This window comes from Corvus brachyrhynchos, unplaced genomic scaffold (assembly GCF_000691975.1).
Source record: "Corvus brachyrhynchos isolate BGI_N302 unplaced genomic scaffold, ASM69197v1 scaffold105, whole genome shotgun sequence".
NCBI lineage: Eukaryota > Metazoa > Chordata > Aves > Passeriformes > Corvidae > Corvus > Corvus brachyrhynchos.
The window spans coordinates 906,426-929,858 of NW_008238452.1; the positions used below are offsets into that span (position 1 = coordinate 906,426).

General features: G+C 34.7%; 1 long non-coding RNA gene across 1 annotated transcript in view; it reads left to right on the plus strand.

Moving 5' to 3' along the window:
• The first annotated feature begins 704 nt into the window (after positions 1 to 704).
• LOC108447335 overlaps positions 705 to 23,433 on the plus strand; it is a 93,491-nt gene continuing 70,762 nt past the window's right edge. The window contains exon 1 of the long non-coding RNA XR_001862862.1: positions 705 to 2,210. This is a non-coding gene — a long non-coding RNA (uncharacterized LOC108447335). The remainder of the gene's footprint in view (positions 2,211 to 23,433) is intronic.

The following is a 23,433-nucleotide window of genomic DNA, read 5'->3' on the forward strand; positions in this document are numbered from 1 at the left end:
AAAATGGTCAAATTCATATCTGAATTATAATTCTGTATAATCTGGGGTAAACCTCATAAGCCAAATAACCCCAATAATTGTGATTGCATTTAAATGAGTCATAACTGAGCATAAGTATTCAATCAGCAGTGATAGCTACTTGAAGATATCTGCCAACATACAGCAAGAGTTATAACATATAATAAAGTGATTCAAATGTTATTGAGAAGAGATTGGGAATGACACAAATGCACTAATTTAAGTAATTTCATGGGCCAATTCCCTTGATTACTATAACTGAAAAGAAAACTGTACAGGACATTAATTTATTTTTGGGTTTAGCTGTTGTTTCTGGAACTGCAGTTACATGGTTATTGCTACCATTCTTTAGGAGGCTTGTTGTCAAATGCATCAGCTTTGACAATAAAATTGACAGGGGACAGGCAGAAAGGGAGTTCAAGGAAATCTTCCCACACCAAAAAATTACTTTCTTAGCTCCCCTTCACTACCAAAGTCAAATATATCATTCTGCCTTATTCAGTGTTTCTCTTTTGATTGCCATTCATCTCTTCTCTTCTAGGTAGGAAAACCCATAAGTGGATTGCAGACCATCATATTCCAGTAACTCTGTCGTGCAGCCACTTATCATCTTACAGCCTGCATTGGCATTAAAGTTCCATTCTTATTTCTGTGACAGAGACTGTAACATGAATAGGATTGGCAAACCAGGAAACTGTTATGATGGTGATTGTAAAGAGGAAGGAAAAAAAAAAAAAGGCAATTTTCCCCTATTCTTGTACTGTATTACACTTGTGCTCCTGCAATGAAATCAGTGATGTTGGTAAGAAGCAGAAATGTCTCAGAATAATAATTTATAAAAATATCAGACTTCTCTTAAGCACAGATACATATGCAACCAAACTGATTTTTAATTAAAATTTATATCAGAGCTCATCAGAACAGTCAAAGTGTTACTAATGTTAAACTTTCTCCAAAGAAAATTCAAAGCAAGGCATCATCTGTGAAACTGTTGCAATGGAGCAGAAACAGGTTGGGTATTTTTTCCCCAGTGCAATTTTCTGCCTTAGTGAAGAAGCACACATTAAAAGCTGGTTCATAGCATTCCAATATCCTTTGTAATATTGTAAGTTCTTTTAAAGTTGATGTGATAGTTCTTATGTCTTTTTTTCCAATGTTAACAGAAATTATTTTCAGCCTAAAAAGTAATCAGATATTATCTCACATCTTTTCACTTGAACTAGTGGACTAAGACAACACACTAACAAAAATCAACCTGTAAGAGAATCAAAGAAGGATGTGTGATAAACAACTTTGTTACCAGTTGGACCATCCCATGTAGCATAGAGGTTTTCTGTCTGTTAAAGAACGATAAATCATTTTCACTCAATATATCTTGTTTCCTTGGTGGTTCTTTCTCACTTTTTCAGTTTATAGAACTTCATACACTGCAGTTCCTCCCCTGAAACAGAGCAGTTAATCAAATCCAGCATGACTGGATAACTGTTTTCTAAATGTAAGAAACAGATCATGAACATTTGAATTACCAGCAAAGCAGTTGCATTCATTTAACATCAAAAGTTAGAAACATCCATTCTCCATCAGGTAATTAGCAGCATGAGTATCAGAGAGTTGTCAGCTGCACTTGAAAAATGCAACTACCCCTTTAGGCGTCTACAAAAGGCTGGGAGTCTCATGAAATGAGAGGTGTACATAAAAACAAAATACCTGATTCAATTACCACCTTTAATTAATTACCAAAGTCAGGACTTTTAGACTTGTCTTGACAGATTCCTGAAAAAGATTCAAAACAGTGGGAGTCATCAGAGAATCCAGCCCTGCAACATGGAGAAGATCATGATGCATCGTTCATGCTTTTAAACCCTGTGCTCTGAAGTAGGATGCCTACAGCATTGATTTTGTGCATGTAGCTCTAATTTATGCCTGAATTTTGCTGGGTTTCCTGAATGAAAAACTGCTGTCCCTAGGAGCTTGATCAAATACATACGTCTGTAACCCATCTCCATGACTCCACAGAAACATTTAGCATATCATCTAAAAAGGGTTTTGAGCTACTGTCTCCCCACCTACCTAGTTTTGCTCATGATTTCTCAGATGATGGATATAAGTATAGCCTGGATATATCAGATCCCACGTCTCCACTTCTGCAGGAGGAATCGTGTTTCCTACCAAAGATCTAAGGCAGAGACTCTGTAAGTAGAGCCTATATGGAATTACTAAAATACATGGAAATCTGGGAATAAATTTGGATAATTTTCATCTGATGCCATAGGATTAGTTAACATCGCTGTTGACAAACTACCTAAAAAAATTAAGATATAGTATAAAAAAATAATATCTGGGTTTTACCTGGATGCCATCTTTCCAAATTAGTTTGACTCTGCAGTATCACAAGTTGGAAGAAGCTTATTTTTTTTGTTAATATTGAAATCATCCATCAGATATCTCTTAAAGCTCTCAAAATTGTTACATGAAATACTTGTACCTTTTTTTTTTCAATCTCAATGCATAATACTTCTTGCCAAAACAGAAGAAAAAAAATATAGTGGCTTTCAAAACATTAACTCTGAAAAATCCTCAAACATTTTTGAACTCTGTCACCTCCCCACATTGCCCTGAGCAACTTATTTTGAACATGGCATCTGTAAGAATGTGAGATAAAAAAAGAGAATGGCTTCAGCTGGCCTTATTTTGGCAATTACAATATAGCAGCAGGGAAAGTTTGAAACTGTTCTAAATTATGTTTGATGATCACATTTTTGTTCTCTTGTGTCTTTATTTTCCCTTCCTCAGGTATATTAACCAGAGCTTTTTTTGAAAGTCTAGACAGAGATTACGTAATAATTCATTCCAGTATCTATCATAAAAATGACCATATTTAAGACAGATGATCGCATTTTTGTTCTCTTGTGTCTTTATTTTCCCTTCCTCAGGTATATTAACCAGAGCTTTTTTTGAAAGTCTAGACAGAGATTACGTAATAATTCATTCCAGTATCTATCATAAAAATGACCATATTTTTTATTTTATTATACATTATGAGCTGTTGTGTGTACATGAAAGTCTTTTAGAATAGATTTTACCTCTCCTGAAGTTACATGTTACCTCTCTTAACCTTACTAAAGTTATATGCATGTATCTCAGAGAAAATCAGAATATATGACTTTGGAAGCACTGTAATTAGAAAATTACAGTGTTTTTAAACCCAGAAGCACTATAATTAATGACTTTTCTCTATATGTTTGAAAGTTTTATTGATTTTTTGTTTTAAAATGAATAAATGCCTGGGGTTTACCATTTCAAACCTATATGAAAGTACCTTAATTTTTGAATAATTAGTTATCTTACCCAGAAATGGCAAAATTTTCTGGGGTAAACATGTTTTGTGCAGATATACGATAGAAGCAATGGTGTACCTGAAATATTTCAGTACACGTGGAGACTGAGGGAAAGATATTTGAAATGAGGTATACTTCACATGGAAGATCAGTAATATTTTGCAGTGCTCGCTTACACAGAAATAATATTGCCATGATATGTTGCTAGTGAAGTTAATAACTGGCTTATTATATCTGGATTTTTTTTCCAGATTTTTCATTAGACTGTGACTTTCAGAGGTTTATAGAAAACTATTAGCCTTGCAGAAGCTGTCCTAAAATCCAAATTGTATTACAACTAGAGACAAAAAGAAAACAAAATGAATGCCAGAAAGTAGGTTTCCCACTCTTCTGTATATGGAGCTATTTGATTCTAATGGCATTCATTAAGAAGACAAAATTTCATTGAATGGAACAAGAAACAAACCAATGAAGATATATTGCCAGAAAACTTCTGTATCTTCACAAATGCTGTTCCATACTTGTCTGCCATTTTTTTTCTCTGCAACTATTTAAATCAAAAAAAAAAAAAAGTGATAAAAACTGGTTTGGTGAATAAGCTAAAACACGAAGGAGCAGGACATCTATCTCCATAAGGTTTTATCTAGTCCTTTTAGAGGTGTGAAGATCTGTAGTGTCTTGCCACACCTAGTGACAGGGTAAACAAGGAGGACAAAATAAGGCCATTCATTTATTATCACTAGAGTTTCTTTCCAGAACAAGATTCACTAAGCTTAAGTGTATGATTTATGCTATTTTTTAGCTTATGGGTCAGTACTTCCTGATTATATTACAAGAAGTTTAGAGAGATACATGACACACCTTGAAAAAAAATTAAACTGTCAGACCTGGTGCTTCTAAGGCTTTTTGACCAATATCAAGATTTCAAAGACATCAAGATTTCAAACACTGCTCCTCTAAATATAATTTTTTTCAATACGATATGCAATCAAATAAGTGCAGGCTTTGTTTCTTCTTTTCTCAAGAGAGTTAGAAAATTAGGACATCAGAAATTTAAATCAAATGTCTGTTAAATTTGTGCTTGCATTTTAATATTCACTGCATCTTAATGTCAATGCAAGGGGGAATTTCTCACCTACGACACCATGTACACCATTTTAGTGTAAGTCTCCCTTTCCCATGCTTTATATGCCTCAGCCTTTTACATTCACATCACGGGTGACTCAACAGATTATGCAGTTTACTGCTCCACTCGGCAAGATTACTAGAGCTGTTCTCATCTGTCTGCACTTTATCTGAACTAGAATAATGAAGGGGAGCTGTTTTTTGTCATAGAAGCTGCAAGCTCCTCCAGACGCATTTCATACAGTTTAAGATGTCAATAAGATTTTAAAAATAAGTGTTGTGACACAGAGATAAAACAGTCCTAGAGAAAAAAGATCAGAACTTGACGGACTGCTGGTTAAAGGTATTTTTCTACAAATATAACACCCACTCCACGTAAAAATTATCTGTGAGTTACTGAAAAAAATGTTTTATTAAAAAAACATATAAAAGATTTGTAAAATCTTTTCTTATGCTGAGACACGCAGAAGATCTTTTCTAGTCCTCTCTCACCTGTGAAAAGAACCGTTCAGGGAAAATTAGTGGACAGTGGAAGAAAAGTTTGTTAGTTAATGAGCCTGTCTTCCAAAACTGAGTCTCATGGCCTCTTTGCAAATAATTTAAAGCATGATTTAAGAATTTTTTCAAGGCAAGGCATTAAAAAAACCCCAATTCCATAAAGTTATTCAAATTGCGTTTAATCTTATTTTCATTAGGGAGCACAAATAGAACAAGTCCTATCTCATAAAAGGCTGTAGGGCAAACCTGTGTGATATTTAGAAAATTGTGTAGAGGAAGAGGATTTTATCTGTCACTCTTTTAATTTCTGAGTAACAATAACATTACAATATTTATTTTGTAACAGACATGAACCAGGATGGTCATTAAAACAGCCTGTTGGCACCAAATCTTATTAAGAAAGAAAAATCCAGATATTTTTCTTTTATTAGGGTCATTATTTAATTTTTTTTTTTTTTTTACATGCTTCTTTTGGTTAGAGATAGAAATATCCTGTGAGTTTATAGGCTTTGGAAAGAGCCAGACAATATCCTCAGGTGGTTCTAAAGAAAACACAGAAGCTCAATCAACAGTATTTTTCTCCTAGCATACTAAGTAAATATAAAAATGTATTCAAATAGACAGAGAGATACAAAGTCACTTTTGAGAATGAAGGTTTTACTTGACAAGGGAAAATAGAAACTTTTCAAGTGCTTATTAATTTGACTTCCCCCTGAAGCGTATTGTTTTACCAGAAATTTTACCCACAAGGTATTTTTAATGAGCTACTCAGAATACTTTTGTGCAAGAGAAGTTTAATACAAAGGCAATTTGTCTTAGTAATTCACATCTGTTTTCTATACACTAAGACCGAATTCACTTAAATATTTATGTGTCTTTTATATTTCCTTTTGGCTAGGAATAAAATGGGCTAAACTTATCTAAAATGCAGCTTTACTCAAAATATGGGTTTCAGCTGTATGTAAATGTCTTGTTCCAATATCTGTTCAGAAATTGTTTCCCAACTTCAGAGTTAAACACTGTGAGAGAGCACATAAAAAATAAATTTAAAAAATAATAGTGGAGAGACAAGGAGACAAACTGCAGTAGGAAAATCAGCCCAGAAGAGACATTTCTGGCTGCCAGGACACTGTTGAACTGATACTCAAAGAAAACATTTAAATTTTTAATACTAATGCAGATGCAAAAATGGGGCCATCTGGAATAAAACAGTAAGTAAGAGGATGTAATCTTTATTTTTTCACTGTACAAGTTGCAAGAGAGAAAGAGTAAAAACATTTATATTGACCAACACAGAAGCTTTCTATTTTATCCTGTTCTTTTGCCAACAAATTTGAGACAGGAAAGCCACACTAAGACAATTCAACAACTTGCTATTGCTCTGGTAGACTGAGTCTGATCAAGATCAATGGGTTCTAACACCACAGAGCATTTCAGAAAACTATAAAGACAACTGAATTTGCTCCTCTTTTAAGTTAAGAACAATTCAGAGGAGTTTGACCAATATAAATAGAAAAATTTTGCCAAAATATTTTTTAGAAAGGAGCCTCCTTCAGTAGAGGTAGGGATCTTCTGCACATCCAATTAAAAAAAGAAAGCCATCAAGCCCATAGCATTAGAAGAATATTTTGGAAGCATTATTTATCAATGGTAAAATTATTTATAAAGTGTAAAATGCACATTAAGCAAATTTACCAAGCTGTAAAAATTAAGGAAAAAAACACAAATCATGCTGATTCATTAAGCTTTATGAATGTGCATGACAATTTAATTATGAGAGATGGAAGTCATCATACTAAAACAAAACAAGTCATACAGATAAATTGCTGTCAAATTAACATGTATAAACATGTTTTGAATTTATGCTATAGGTCCATTCAGTTTCAAGTTTACCCTAGGGAAACTCTTGAATTTTGAAGCCTGAAGATAAGATAACGATTTTCAATGCATGTGCACTGTGAAAATTTCAAAGATAAGGTGTTAGTTTTGCTTCAAGCTTTACTTTGTGTTTTGGAATTTAAAAGACAAAAATTAATTTGTCTTTAAAATTCAGTAATCCATAAACATGAATGGTCTAATGTTTGCCATGTTAAGAGGAAAAAGCCTGCAGTTCAGTTTTCAATGAAACTTGCAGTAATAGTCAATCAGCAGCATTAGTTTTGCATGAAAGATTATTTTAGGAAACTAATAAAGTTCAATTAAAATTCTCAAACTCTTCTAGATAACGCTGGTAACATTACTGAGGTATAATCAAGATACATTATTTAATAAAGAGCCAAGAGAAAGTGTATTTTTTCCAGATTTTTTAGCAAAGTACACACGTAATAATAATTTATCCTCTGCAATTTTTCAAATTTAGAAAATTTAGGTATCATAAAAAGTAGAAAGAAAACTCATCTTTTTTGTTGGATTTTTATGGTAAATAGAAACAATCAGAAAGGAGGACATCTAAGCCTATATTTTGGGTCTCATGAATTCATCCCTGTTTCATTTGAGCAGCATGAATCTGAAAATATTACTAAAATTCTACAGATTACCATATTAACATATTTTCTTTATAAACCATGAGTCTTACCACAATATCTGAAACTTCTTAAAATGGCAAAAATGATTATGATTATAGGCAAGTAGATCAGGTGTTCTAGAAAAAAGCATAAGGAGCATGAATACATCATCTAAGGTAAACAGAGGACTAGAAGTATTTGCAATTGCACATCCATATATGTAACAAGAATGACATGAAATGAAATGACATGAAATGAAATGAAATGAAATGAACCTAGTGCTAATCAATTAAATACTCCAATTATATGACAAAAATACCCCAGAAATGCAGACCCATATATGAAAGGCTTTTTAAAAAGATACAGTAATGAGTATTTTGGACCAAACCACTACAAGTGCTAAAAAGATTACAGCCTGTGCAAGAAAGCATATTTGACCCTTTCTTTGGTTTAGATAAAGAATGTCAAAGGATCAAAGATCCTGGAAGGTTTTAATGGAATTGTAAAAGATCTGTCAAATGCCACAGAAAAAAGCCAACTTCTAGCTGTTCATCAACAATACCTGATTTTTAAGGTGGTGACAGACATGTAAAAACTCTACCTGCGACCCTACACATTAATATCAGTATCCAAATATCCTAGACCAAGCTGTCCTTTGATATTTATGCCACCAGACACTATCTTGTAAAAATAATACGTACGTGTAATCCAGACATATTTATGTAAATATAAGCAATAAATATCTTACAGTGAAGATAATAATGAACTAAATTAAATCCCTATGGATTACCAATAAAGACATCATTTTCATCTCTGGAGAGGTGTTAAGATATTTATGGCATTTAGAATGCAACTGACTGTGCACTCAAGGACCCCAAACCAACCTGATCAAGCTGCTCTATTGATTTATTTTCTCATCTTCAGAAAAGGTTTGCTTCACTGACTTTGTTCCAAGTCATTAAAAATTACTGGGTGATATTACGGTTTTTTTCATCATAACGGTTATCAGCCAGCAGTTCCACCTACCTGGGATCAATCAATACCCCAGTTTCTATTAAATCCTGAAGTATATTAGTCTTCCCAACTACAGCTAGATGCTGGGCTTATACACCCTTACATACCTTCCTAGTACCCATCTAATGATGATAGCGTTGCTCATAATTTCATCCTTGTGATGCTCATTGATGCTGACGAAGCCAAGAACAGATGATATTTCTTAAGCTAGAGAGCCAACACAGGCCTTTGCTTCTTCTGACCCGTGGGTCATCTTAGTGAAATGCATCAAACCTTCTTTTACTGACTTATCTGTACTATTTGAGACATCAGCAACTATGTCTCTTCACTACCTTGCAGTGCACATATCTGTTTTACCTTGTCCTTTTCTGACCCTTTCAACTTTTGATAAAGAAATACTGTCTTATTTTTCCTTGGATTTTTTTCAAATGAGACACCACTTGCTTTTGCTTCTTTTCCTACCTACCGCAAGGTCTTGCCTAAACATACCTCCCTTACCAGCTCTAGGATATGACCATTTTATCACCCTTGGAAGTCTCTGAACCCAGTGCATTCACAAAGAGAAATAATACAACTAAAATTGGCTTCAGCTTCTAATGCAAACAAGGCTACAGGTGTCTCACAAGAGCCATTCTGCTGTGAATCCAATGCACTGTACTGCCCTTCCTTTAACTCACAGCCTCTCCAAACTGGAATTATCTACCAGGTCATATTTCTTTCAGGCACTGTGTATCAGCAAAACAAGAAGCCCTTTACACTGCATTTTATACTTGTGTTTAAGGTATAGTGTTTTTGTGATCAGTAGAATACAATTTACTGTCAATACAGCATTTGAAACTGAAAAAATCACTATGCAGAAGTTAATTGGTCGATATAATCTGACTTTACATCTGGAGCTGAGCAGATTGCTGAACTAACAAATGAACTAACTTTGATTTAGAGTTTGTGGTCTTCCAGCCACAAACTACTTGTTTGAGTTTTGCTCATATTCAGTAAACGTCCATGGAGATGATTGACTTCCAGTATCCATTTCCAGCCTACAAGAGATGTGAGTTTCTTTACTCAATTTCTCAATGCAGATAGACTGCAATGTGAATAAGCTATCTCTTCAAACTCTCTTCTAGTAACACATAGCAGAGTATATTGTATTTTCTCCACTATTTAAAACTTTTGGTGTTTTCATTGTCTTTTGCTTGTATGACTGCAACAGCTTTAAAAAACAGAGCTTCTGTAAAATCAGATGCAGCTTGGCCCTACTGTTAGTTCCACTGTACATGTCATACAGTGAGTACACAAGACAACAAAAAACATGAAGCTTGATGTGTTTTCACAGATCATAAGTCAGAGTCAGGGGAGGTTTAGGTTGTATGTCTGGAAGTGTTTTCACCCAGAGGGGTCCAAATTCATGGGGGAGAAGAACACACTACAGGAGATTCTGTGTTCAGTAAAAGACAGAATAAGACTATGTTTCTTTATCCCTCTACACCAAATGCCTTTGAAATGTGCACATAGTATCTACCCTGTTTGAACTGAGCTGATGCCTTGATAGTCAGAAGCATTCTTCTAACTGACACAAACAGATCAGACAAAAGATCAATCTTGCACGTAGACTTTCTTACCCTGAAACACAGTTAAAGATGCTTGCAATGAAACTGGATGTCCCCCACTGCTTCTGATGCTCTCTTCTTGGATGAACCATTGCCATTCTTTGCTGAAAAGGTGTAGTGATACTCAAGCATATTTAACCAGCACCTCTCACAAGTATTACAGGCATTCAAAACACAGGTCAGTATCTCTGCTATTCAAGAAATGTATCTTATGTGATAGTTTTTTTATTATGTCATTTCCTGTTCTTACTATTGCAGCAAATGAAATATTTAGCTCAGAGTTTAAACAAACTGGTACTGAAAAACTAAATGCTACAAGACTAGAGTGTTTTCTTTCAGGCTATCTCAATCTACAGTAGAGAGAATGGAAAAGAGAAAAAAAAACAAAACAGTATCATCCACAAAGTGGAAACAAAACACAAATCTAATATAAACATTGGAATACTCATGACTTCAATAGCTGCAGGTTTATTCAAGCCTTCATTTCACCAGAGCTGGCAGTTTGTCCTAAAGCAAAATTTTATTCACATTTTTTTCCATTGTTTATCTTAAAAGGTACTGGTGATAAATATCACAAGGGCATTGAAGCAGTTCTGAACTCTGCATTATATTATTTGCTGGTTTTAGTAATAAAAGTTTCAAGATAGAAAAAACCTACCTCTAATGCAGAGATTGAGGTCAACAGCATTATACTTTGTACGAGACTTGTGTAACACACAATTTCAATTATTCTCTGTTGTCTGACAAAAATATACAAGAATGATGAGATTTTTAAAATTCTGTCTCAGAAGGAAATGTTGAAGCATTTCCCACGGCATGGGTATTTCTCTATGCTATAGTTGAAAATAGTTCTTTGCCTTCCTCACAGAGATTATGTCCTTTAAGAATGATAAACTTGAAGAGATGCAAATACACTCACAGTGACTGAGAACAGGTTATATTCCTTAAAAGGTCTTATGGTTTCATTAATACTTAGCCTTAAATTTAAAAATTACATAAATCAAAACTTGTAATCAGAATAAATATTAAACCTTAAGTTATTTGAAAGAAGTAATGATGAATTAGTTGGTCAGATATAATTTCTATCAAAGACAAGAACAAATTATATGGGAGAAGTTTTCATTCATTCACTATTCATTACCTTTCAAATACCTGACATCTGTTATTGAGCAAACAAAACTATCTTGACTCTGCCACTTTTAAAATAAAAAGAGTCATTGCTCAGGAAACTGTAATTTTAGGAAGATTTTAAACTTGCCAAAATCTAAACATAATGACAATTACTCTAACAGAAAAATGAATACCAGGAAAGTTGATGAGTGTCCATGCTTATGATGCCTTTTCCTGGTCTTAAAATCAAGAGTCAAACATGGTTAGAAGGGGAAAGGGGATTTTACCTCGGTAGTTATTTTAAGGATCTTTAGGTACACTACGTCCAGGTGGAATGGGCCGAAATGCACACTCACAACAGATCAGGTATAACATTATAGGTTTTACTAATTAGCATATCTATCAAAGATTCCCCAATGAGAGGCTCGAGTGAGCCCCCTCCTCAAGGAACCTTCCCCTGGATGGTTCTATCTTGGTTTACAGAATGTGTTCTGGAGAGGACCTTGGGGTCTGGGGCACACTGATCCCTGGCTACGAAGCTTCTAAGATGTTTAGTCTTCTAGCTTGACAAACAAGTCCAAGAATGTAGGCAAAAAACAATAAGAATACAGAAGTTATAAAAGGTATAAAAGAAAAGGCAAAAATCATCATGGCATCACTTACCACTGCAAAATAATTTAATGTCCTTCCTTCTAATTTAGTGTGTCATTTTCTCAAAGTTTGTGCAATTAAGTACAATCAGTCTGCTCCAAACATTCCCACACAATTGTTGGATAATGATTCTTGCATAACTACAGGATTTTTTTCTATATTTATGAGTACTGGGTTTTAACCCAAAATTATTCTCTATTTTTCATTTAAAAGAAATTCTTATGCTGATTTCAAAAAACTGAACAGATATGGAAGCCCATTTCATATTCACTGAATAGCAAACTATTTCTCTCTTGAAGGAACACAAATAAAACTACAGTCTTTCCCCTTTGCCTGTTCTTCATGGATTCTAGCATGCTGTGAAGTCAGCTGTACATTTATTGTGAAATACAAAAGTCTTCTACAGCACTGTTTCTAGGCATCTTTTAATAATTGAAGTATTTGTCTGGAGAGGCACTGTGCCATAAACAGTCCTTTCTCTTCACCTCATAAGTTAACATACACTTTTCAACCTTAACCTGCACTACTCATGAAGTTTGGTTTAATTGTAAAGATATACATGAGATTTCATGAGCAGGATTTCATTTTAAGAGTTAATATTTAAATGAATTTTATAAACGAAATTAGACTCTTACTAGCTAAACATTGTGCTGTTCTAAGAACAGAGTGGCAACACAGACCTCTCCTTTCTCTTCCAAATATTGTCAAGGGCTCCATCAAATATACTTTATACTAACAAAGTAGCTGAAATTAAAAAAAAAAATACCATTAATTTCTCTATTTTATAAAAATACTGTGAAGTTACACTGATTGATATTTACAAAGCAATTCTTTCCAATGATAGTGTTCTAGTATCTTAACTTATAGAACCTTATTCATAATTTATATTACTATTCTTCCAATACAAATTGTAGTGACATTTCTAGGTATGTTTGTATTTTAAATAATTATTAAAAAATATAACTGTACAGAAATATTTTTTCAGAAACAAAAATAATTTGTAAGAGTATTTTATACTTCTTACTTTTCTTAACATTCTGCAGTGCAGTAATTAGAGTTCTTCAATCTCTAATTATAGCTACAGTCATTCTGGACAGTTAGAATTAGTTTTGGTGATGTTTAAGAGACAATATACAAATGTTGAACCTCTTTAACCACTATGAAAAAGGTCATTCCATACAATGTATACTATAATGTATCCATATAGTTCATCCTATAATGTAAGGGGGTCTTTTTGGATTGGGATGGGTGAGGGGTATCTAACTTCTCCCATAATTTATTTCTCTTTGAGATGTTCCCATTTCCTGGTTTTTACTTTATATCAGATACTCTGATAGATGTTCTTTATAAACTCTACTCTGTAACTAGAAGTTAGTCCTCTAGAAACAAAACCACTTCAGTGAAATAACTCCATTCATCTGTCTGTGTTTATGTACTGATGCTTAAGATTTGTTCGGTTGGTTTTGGGTTTAAAACTGGATGTTCAAAAAACCCCACATCCCAGCAGTATTTTTAAAAAGTACCAGCAGAGACTGCATGGACACTTAAGAAAAAGCATACAATGCATTTCTAGTCAAAATACATTGCAGTGTTTTTGCAGTATGAGTCTTAATTGTGTGTTTATCTATCCCAGTCTTAAGTAGATTGTATGACATTTATAGGATGGCCAAGACAGAGACAGATATTTGGCTATACAGATGTATGTATCTTATAACTGCATATTTTTTTTATTTTCTATAATACCTAGAAATAAAATATTTAATATTACGAGAAAAAAATATTTATGCATATATGCTTCAAAATAACAAAGTTTCAAAGAAATACTCTTTCAGACAACCACATAAGAAAATGGTATCAATAAAACACATAGAGTTCATTAGACAGAAAAATATGATACAGTTTTTAGCTTGCTACAAATATCTGACTAGAGCTAAGATGCACTAAGTTACAAATTTAAAACCAGCACAAACCTTCAGCTGAAGACACCACTTTGCCACAGGCTTCAAAAGAAAGAAAATAACTGGCAAAAAGAGCTGAAGGGGAGAATTTTTTTTTTTTTTTCCTGTGGAGAGACTCTTCTTTTGATTTTGTATCCTGCTAATAGTATCTTCATGTAGTGCACTATGACTTTGTTTATTTTTAGCAGATGTCTATCTGGTGTCACATTTGACCTCAGATTTATTGCAAATTGTACCTACTAGCTTTTATTCTTTAAAATGAAAGGCTACAAAAGGTTCATTTTATAAAGCTGGATTTGTACATTAGAAGTTATTGAAACTATTGGTGAGGAAAAAAGGAAAAGTTTTTATCAACATAGCCTTCCTCTGTCATCACAAACCCAAGGAGGGTGTTTAGATTAATCGTAGCAAAACAGAACTTTTAGACTATATATTGATTTCTTCCTCTTTAATGCTCCCATAAATCATAATCATCAAGTGCCATGCCTATGTGCCCTTGATTCTGCCAGCCATAATCTAATCTTATAACTCAAGCTCACCAGAAAAGAACATTTTGCTTATTTTTTTTTCTTTTTATACATGCATTTTCCTGCCACTCTCCAGGAATACAGCTGATTTGAGTCAGGGTGATAGAGTCATTTCAAGGTCACCCAAGAGAATTGATAAATAGCAGGATTTGTGTGAATTCCTGGGTGCCTATACATGTATTCAGAGGGCTTTTTTAAAAAGTGGTTAGAAATGGTTTTTTAAAGATTTTTTCATTTATTTTTTTAAATTAACATGCTGAAGTCTTTGCCTGCTTTAGAACAAACCAATTAACAATCTGCACCTCAGACTGTTGTACATTATTTTTATAGTCTGCCCTTACATATTTCAACTACACAACTCCAAAAGAATTTGAGAGATTTCTTCTTTTTTTGTTACAATGTATGGTTTTGACATTTTTTTGACACTGATAGCAATTGTGAACTCTGTTTTGGCAATATCATGACCTCCCTCATATTCCTTGCAGAAAGAGAAAACCAGAACAGTGATGCACTATTGAGAAAATTTGACTCTCAGTAAAGTGAGGGACTAGACTATTTATCAGCTTTGCTGTAGAAAAGGTTTTTACACGGTATATTTAGGAGTACAAGAAAGGGAAAAGAAGGACATGCTTAACCAAGAACAGACCAAGATAGTAACTTCTTGAATCTATAGTTTTCCCAACACCTAGCTCACTTTCCCAAGGAAATAACTGATGTTAAAACTTCTTTCTTTCGCTTATGTGCTCAAATCCTTCCCAAAAGCTACTGCAGTCACTGGTATACCCTTCTGCTTCATCAGCCACCAGGACCAGAACCTGCATTTGGAGTAATCGGAATTCCAGTTTACTCTGACTGCAAATACTCTGGACAAACAGCTTTGCCCCTGCATCCTGGACCTTTGCTTATTCACTAACGCCCCTTAGAGTGCTTGAGGAATTTGCCAAACCTCAGGCTCATCACTGCAACTTATCTCTGTTGAATTTTATCAGCATCTTGACACATTTCTTCTCAGCAACTTTGAATTCTTTAATGGAAATATCACGACATTATTCAAAAGCATTCGCTAGCTGAGCTGAATGAAGTAGATGGAAGCCAAAGACAGCAACCCCACAGGAATTTGAACAGAGTAAGGTTTCTAATTTAAGCAGAGATTAAAGCCTGACTTGCTAGCAAGTCAAATTCACCAAAACAATTAGGATTTGATTTTATTCTAGTCTGCAGCAGTGCCATTACCTTTCCAGGCTACAGAGATGTTCAGCAGAGAATTGCTTTTTATTTTCCCTCAGAATAACAATTGTTGCATTATGAGTTGCTTAAATATTCATTCAGGTTCAAGAAGTAGGAAAAGTTCCCAGACTTAAAATAAAATCTGATGAGGCTCCTTTCATTTTGTGGCAGGGTAATCAAAGATGTAGGAAAAAAAAAATATCAACCACCTGACTGCTAAAGAAGGGCAGAGCCAACGTTGTGAGCCAACACAGATCCACAGGCTGAAAATAATAGAAATAGGAATGTAATGAAAAATTATTATGTCTGACTTGTTCATGCTGTTGATCCATTTTTTTAAAATGCACAAACAGGTGCCTATAATTTCCTTTTAATTATAGAATGTTAAACCATTGCAAAATAAAATGGTGTATTTTATATCCTGTGTTTTGAACTTTATATTTACTGTTGAAACATACCTTTTCTTGAAGACTAAAGAGGCACACTTCATTTAGTATTTCAGGCTCAGGTCTCCCATTGCCTAATGTCTTTTGTGGCTGTTCACTTCATCTGAGTCTATTATTCAGATTCAGTAACATTTTCAGCCTGCTCTCCACTGATAAAAAAACTCCACTCAAGGAGCGGCACAAGATTTACCAAAAAGAGAATGAGAATGCTTATGAACAAAAAAGTTATTGTTCTGGTAATAAAAATCCAGGTCACACATTTAGAAATATTTTGTTCTTGGTGTTCATAAACAATCTCTAACACTGGTCTGGTTTAAGGATGAAACCAGTTTCTGTGCACATTGAGTTCTGTCTGGCAATTTTTTCCTGTGATATGCTCCAGGTGCACAAAATATATTTGCTCATATAAGAAACATGGTGAGCTACAGAGAGAATTCAAACCAGCCGTATATGTCACACCCTTTCTCAGTTTTATCTCATCACAATTACTGACAAGATAAAAAGTACAGTTCCAGAACAACACTAAGCACACTAGAACGCCTGAAAGGAGAAGCAATCTACACAGTCATGGTGCCAATGAAGAAAATTACACTCTTGCTTTTCCGTCTATTCTTTTTATTTTTCCTCTTTCTCTTCCCCTGCCTCTGAAGGGCAAAGGGGAAAGGGAACAGGAAGTAAAACTGACGGGTAAGAAGAGAAAGCATGTAAGAAGGATTAGTCTCAAGGTTGAAAGGACTGGAAAATTTTCTCTTTCTTCCACTCACATTCTCTTCCTTTTCTTCTTCCGTAGGTTTTCCTTTGCCCTCTCTTTCCTCTTCACACTGTCCAGCTTCAGTGTACACCACTAATTCTATCAGCTCCCATTACCTCCCTTTTTGCCGCAGTAACACTTCCTCCATCGATTGTGGTCATGATGGCTCCTCCACACTCACTTTTCATTTATATCACCTTTATCCCAGGAACAGAGAAACAGAACAGTACACAGTTAGAGGATAGTCTCACCTAAGGGAGGAGACAGCATTTAAACCAGGCTCATTAAAAACCAAAACAAAGTTAGCAAATAAAACATCTTCACATGGTATTCAGTCATGTATATTCTCAGAACCATTTAAAACAGGGCTGTGGTATAGTACCTCATGCCATCTATGACAGACAACAGATTAAATTGCTGCTCTGCTTTAAATAATTTGGGGTTTGATTGGTCCCATTATAGTTAGCAATTAAGAAAGTTGTAAACTAAAGAAATATAAAATGGATAGATCAATCAAAATTCAGTGTGTAAACAAAGTGGGAGTACTTATGCTATAATTTACAGAGTATTCAAGACATTATAATGTTGACAATTCATTCAAATGGCAAGGAACGTAACAAAATATGAAAACAGCAAAACATCAATCAAGTCTCTTGAAAAGATTGCAGCTGAATAAAGGGAAACCCATTAATTTAATCTCATTTGGCCATTTTTCTCGTCTCTGAAAGAAAACCACAGATCTACTCAATGACTTCACAGAACACAGCAGTGGAAAGAGAAAGAGGGAATTAACCAAAATAAGCCTCCCAGGGAATCTTTGAAATAGATGATTCTATTTGATTCCTTAATTTCTTCAAATATAGCATGTCACACCTCAGTATCTGGAGATATTTTTAAAAACCTAGAATATTTAAAAAGGAAGAACAGATAGCAGTATTCTTTTTTTAGACCAAAAATCAAAGGCAGCCTTATTGATCCAGCCAAATGTTTACACAGATATCACGTCAAGGATAGATTCAGAGCCCACGTCTTTTTTCACAATATGAGCTAAAATACGTGCACTGATGACTTTTTTTTTCATCTAAAATCTTTATCACAAAAAAAGTGTCAAATAAATTTCTAAAAAAGTATCTATATTAAGTTTGGGAATCAAAGATTGATAATTCAGGAAACAGGAGAACTGATGTTGTCAGTTTATGTTTTCAGCTGTATTTATAATGAACAATTTGTACTATTTTTTCTCCTCAGTCATAACTTTATATGAGAAGTAGAACTTAGTACCTACTGACAAGGTGGAGCAGGTGTTCTTTTTAAAAATGTCTGTAATAAAATGAAAGAAAACAAATATAAAGTACATTTAAAATTATTGCTGGAAGTCACTTGAAAGCCTGCATAACCACCCTCAGATGTAGAGAAGAACATAGGCTTCTGGAAATCAGTGCTATCACAACTGCAGGCTGAAAGGCTCAGACCTTAAACAGTCTCTGCACGCAGTTTAAAGTGGTAAAATTCAGGTTGCACTGAAATCCTGTAATTTCCTAACTTCAGAGAACTTGACTTCCCAGTTTCATTTTTTTGAGCATTGTGTCTACTGACATAATTATAAAAAATTTTAAAATGTATTTAGACACCATGTCATATTTGATAAACTCATTTACAAAAGCCTGTACAAGGCTGAATGAGCTTGAGATATGTGTTTGTTCAGTGTCCCACCATAAATTAGCAAAATTCACATTAGGGATTTCAAATCTATATGGAATTTGATCCAAAAAGCAACATTAAAGAGATGGCCTCTTACAGAAGGCCAGTTACCTTTTCCCACCGACCCTATATGATGCGGGCTAGATCTTTTGTATACACATATACACCTGCTGCTCTGGTGTTTGCACTCCTAGGCAAATCTGTGACCTCTCGGCCAGAAATTTTCCTTAATTAATATACCACCCTTTTATATCAATTAAACCTACCTGGATGAAGATTTTCTGGGAAACCAATAAAGAAACATTGTCTTTGAAGTCACTCTTAAGACAATGTCATTAACAGGATGCTACACACTTACAAGTAATTTTTATCAACCAGGATGAAATTACTTTCTTAGTTTTTAATTTTACTTCACTATTTTAGCATCAGAATACTCTGTGGTCTTTCACATGATCTTATTGATGTTTAAGCACATTGGAGCATCCCAAACACAAGAGTGTAACTCAATCAGCCTAATAAGAACTCAGTTTATTTGAAGAGAGATTTCTAAAGTCATAAACATTTTATCCAGCTAACCCTCTCTTCACCTCCACTTTTTAGCCATGCAGTTGCACCCTGGAGCTACAAAGATGGCAAATAATTACAGCTCTGTTAAGAGATTTGACTTAGGAGAACTTACTACACTTTGTCATCATTTCTCACGTTTTTCAGGTGGCTATAAGAAGTTTTGAAGGCATAAGGAATCTCTCAAATCTATGTATCAATAGAACCTGCTGCAAAATGGGGAGTTTTTACAGATTTTCAAATATGGTTGCTAATAGAAGGGATAGCAGTGCTACCATGGCTATTCCTGAAGGAAGAGAATAATACAAAGGTTAGGCAAAACTAACTGAGCTTATCATACGAAATTATATTCTTCCCCAGTTCTGGACCTTTCTAATGGATCAACCAGATTATTGGCCATGCATGCCAGTGCAGAAAGAGTCCTGCAGAGGAAAACCTGAGCAGAGTGAGCAAAAGAAACATAATCAGCCGTGAATCTACTACTCATTAATTCTGCAGAAAGTCAGAAATCATTCCTTCTCTTTTGAAATATTAAAATAGATTATTTATTGTGGCCACTTAAGATAATGAACTAAGTGCCGTAATGTTGACCTGTCTGAAAAAAATTTCCAAATTATTTTCCTCAATTATGATAATAATATTCCTTATACTTAAGTTTTTTACATGACATTTATTTTCTTATGGGTTCAAATAAGAACTGAAAGTTTAGAAGTATGTAAGTTTAAAAAAATTCTTTTGACAGAGGAGCAGACAATACTGATATGGTATCGGATGCACAGTAAGATACTTGCAGTGGAGTCTGTATAAAAGCTATTTCACTATTTTCTTGGAGTTACAGGGTTTCATAGAATAAAACACTGACCTGCTGTGGATTTCAACATTTTGTTCATGTTGAACTTCTTAAAAATTTGCAAGCATTTAAAATACTATGGGAGACTAAGCTGAATTGAATACAAAGGACACGGACATTTCATTTCCTAGTTCTGAAAACCCACATTGGGTTCTGCAATCATTTATCATTTTTCCATTGACTGGCACTTGGAAACACCCACTTCATTCCTAGCAGCTTCACTCACTGGATCATCTTCAATTGAGTTGAAGAAAAGCGCAGGGCAAATCCATAGATGAAGAATCTTATCTGACTACTGTGTGACTCCTTTTTCTTTTTTTCCTGTTCTTTTTTTACCCTTTTTTTTCATCCATTCCCTGCCCTCTCTCAGACTCGGAATGGTTTTTTAAGGAGAATGTGCAATCTCTTTCTAGTAATAATGGGGAAACTTACAAGGTCATTTCAGTATTGTTTGATTTCTCTTCTCTACATGTGAAAACATTCATACAGCTTTCATTGTCTAAAGTCATACTTAACAGTAAACTTTAAATGGAGTGGTTGCCTGCAACAAGTTTTTTTTACTAGCAAATGCAACATATGCCAAAGCCTCAACAAACACAGTTTTCCAAAATAGTTAAATTCAATGTTAATTTTCCATACTTGCAGTGCCAGAAATATGCTTGAATTTTTCTTGCCACATTTGTGTATAAATACAGCATGCAAAAAATAAATGCATTCTCTTTTCGGAAGTAAAAGCAATTAGAAGTCCTCATCGATTGAGAAATTGGAATCCTTTTTAAAAATCTGCTAATTTTGTACATTTATACAAGTGCTAAAACTGTAATCTTGACATTCTCTTTGTACATATAGGTGACACACATATATATATACATATATATATATATAAAAACAGTGGCAATAACACTTTGCAAACAAAGTGAGACATAAAATTAAAAAAAAAAAAAAAAAGAAAAAAAGGCAATTGTCCTGCTCTATGCCACACTGGTGCAGCCTCACCTTGAGTACTGAGTGCAGTTTTGGGCAGCACAATATTAAAAAGACATTAAGTTACTAGAGAGCATCCAAAGGAGGAACACAAGGATGCTGAAGGATCTGGAGGGAAAGCCTTAGGGGGAGCAGCTGAGATTTGTGTTCAGCCTAGAGAAGCAAACACTGCGGGGAGACCTCATTGTGGATTTCAACATCCTCACGAGGGGAAGCAGAGGGGCAGGCACACATCTCTTCACTCTCATGACCAGGGACAGGATCTAAGGGAATGGCCTGAAGCTGAGTCAGGGGACGTTTAGGCTGGATATCAGGAAAAGGTTCTTCACACAGAGAGTGGTTGAGCACTAGAATAGGCTCCCTGGGGAAGTGGTCACAGCACCAAGCCTGTCTTGTGTCCAAGAAGAATTTGGACAATGCTCTCAGACGCATCGTTTGACTCTTGGGGTGTCCTGCACAGAGCCAGGAGCTAGACTCGATGATCCTTCCAACTCAGCATATTCTATGATTCCATTTAACCTACTTTTTTTTTTTTTTTTTTTCCAATAAGATGCTTTTAGAAATAAGATGCTACAGGTATAAATTTCCACATTTGGGAGCAGTGAAATTTTGAGTGATAATAACACACAGTGGAACCATACACCCATAGTTATTAAGAAAGCTAGAAAATATATCACAGGGGAGGTTCAGATTAGGTATTAGGAAAAAAAAAAATGAAAGAGTGGTTAGACATTGGAATAATTTGCCCAGGGAGGTGCTAGAGTCACCATGTCTGGTAGCACTCAAGAGGCATCCAGATGTAGCCCTTGGGAATACAGTTTAAGGGTGATTGTGGTGGTGCCAGGTTGACAGTTGGACTAGATGATCTTGAAGATCTCTTGATGATTTATAACCAGACCATAAGCATTGGTGTTCTTTGCATAACAAAATTGCAAATCATTATTATTGTAAACATGAATTCACAGATTGTAATGAATATATTATTTTATAACCATTTTCTGTATTCCATACTGACTCCAGAAGACACATCACTACTGATGTTACATAATATTGATTTTAATCTGAGTTTAGTTCAGACTTCATAACATAGTTTCAGAAATCATTATAAATAATGATTAGTTTGAGTGTGCATTATTTGTGCTTTATGGTCATTAGAGGTCATCAATGGGACCGGGAGTTATTTAGTTCCTATTATCTTGCTTATCCTAGATTATTCTGTCCTCAGGCAATCAAGATAAAGAGGTATTTTTGTCCTCAGAGGGCATTGTTCCTGTAAAAATGAAGCTGTCAACGATGATACAGCAAATGTGCACAAAGCACCTATCACCATATCTGTGCCTATTTTTCAAAACTTAAAAGTAAATGCAAAAATTATATTTTCAGATTTGAAGACTGACTAACAGCTTTCCTCCTTCATTATGCCATTACACTTGGGTAATTATCATCAGTATTCCTGTGAGTGAAAATGGAGACATGCTTTTTGAGCCTTTCCTGCAGGGCTTTCCCAATAAATGGCTTGGGATATGTCATATTCTGAGTGCTGAACAGCCAGTATGAAAAGATAAAAGAAAGATGGAAAAGATGCTTGCCATTTTCTTCTGAGGGCAGTCAGAAGACTTGTAACTGTGTTACACTAAACTTCAGACTAATCTACATGTTTAAGCCACAGAGACACTGTTTTATAGATTGCTTCTGACAGAGGAAACCATCAGTAGCTGTGGAACAAAACCACATTTCATAACTGCAATATTTTTTACTAGGTGACAGTAAAAGAGACGAAATGTCCTCAAGTTTCTTCACCATAGTGACAAGTTTCTTGTGTATTATAAAACTTTGCCAGCCATTTCAATATTCTCTTTCACAATTAACACATGTTCTTGTTCATCAAAGGTTAATTTAAAATAGGAAAAATACCATGAATAACAAATATCTGAAAGTCACTTGGGTATGGCTTAATCCTAGCAATCAATTATATCTCAATAACTCCTAAAGTAATAGTGTAAAGAAAATAAGGAAAAACATGTTTGGACAAGCTGGAAAAGAATTGAAGACTTTACACACAAATAAGCAAAATTGTCTATTAATAACAAGTCATCTATGTATCCATGCACCTGAGCAAAATACATCCCATGTGAACTGAACAAGATCAAGCAAAATATTTCTTAAAAGAACACAAACCTGGTAGGTGTGAGAAATGAGACAACTCTTGAAAAGATTAATTTATTGAAAACAGAAAAATTGAAAAATTACAGAAATCAGAAAAATATAAAAATTTGGGATCCTATGGCTCGGTAGATGGTATGCCCCAGGAGCGCAGGGATATGAGATCTTCTGGCTGAGACAGCACTGGACCTCAGGTAGAGAAAAAGGACTTGCAGTGCTGAGCTGACTTTAAAAAAATTACTAAAAGCCCCTTAAAAGGGGTAAGGCTTTTAATGCTCAGCACCGATGTCTCCCACAGCTAGTCTAGAGAGAGCAAGGGGGGAAGAGAGAAGAGGGCCCGCCTCTCGGCTTTGTCCTTTTTATAGTTTTTGCTCCGCCCCCACGCTGCCCCACGCCC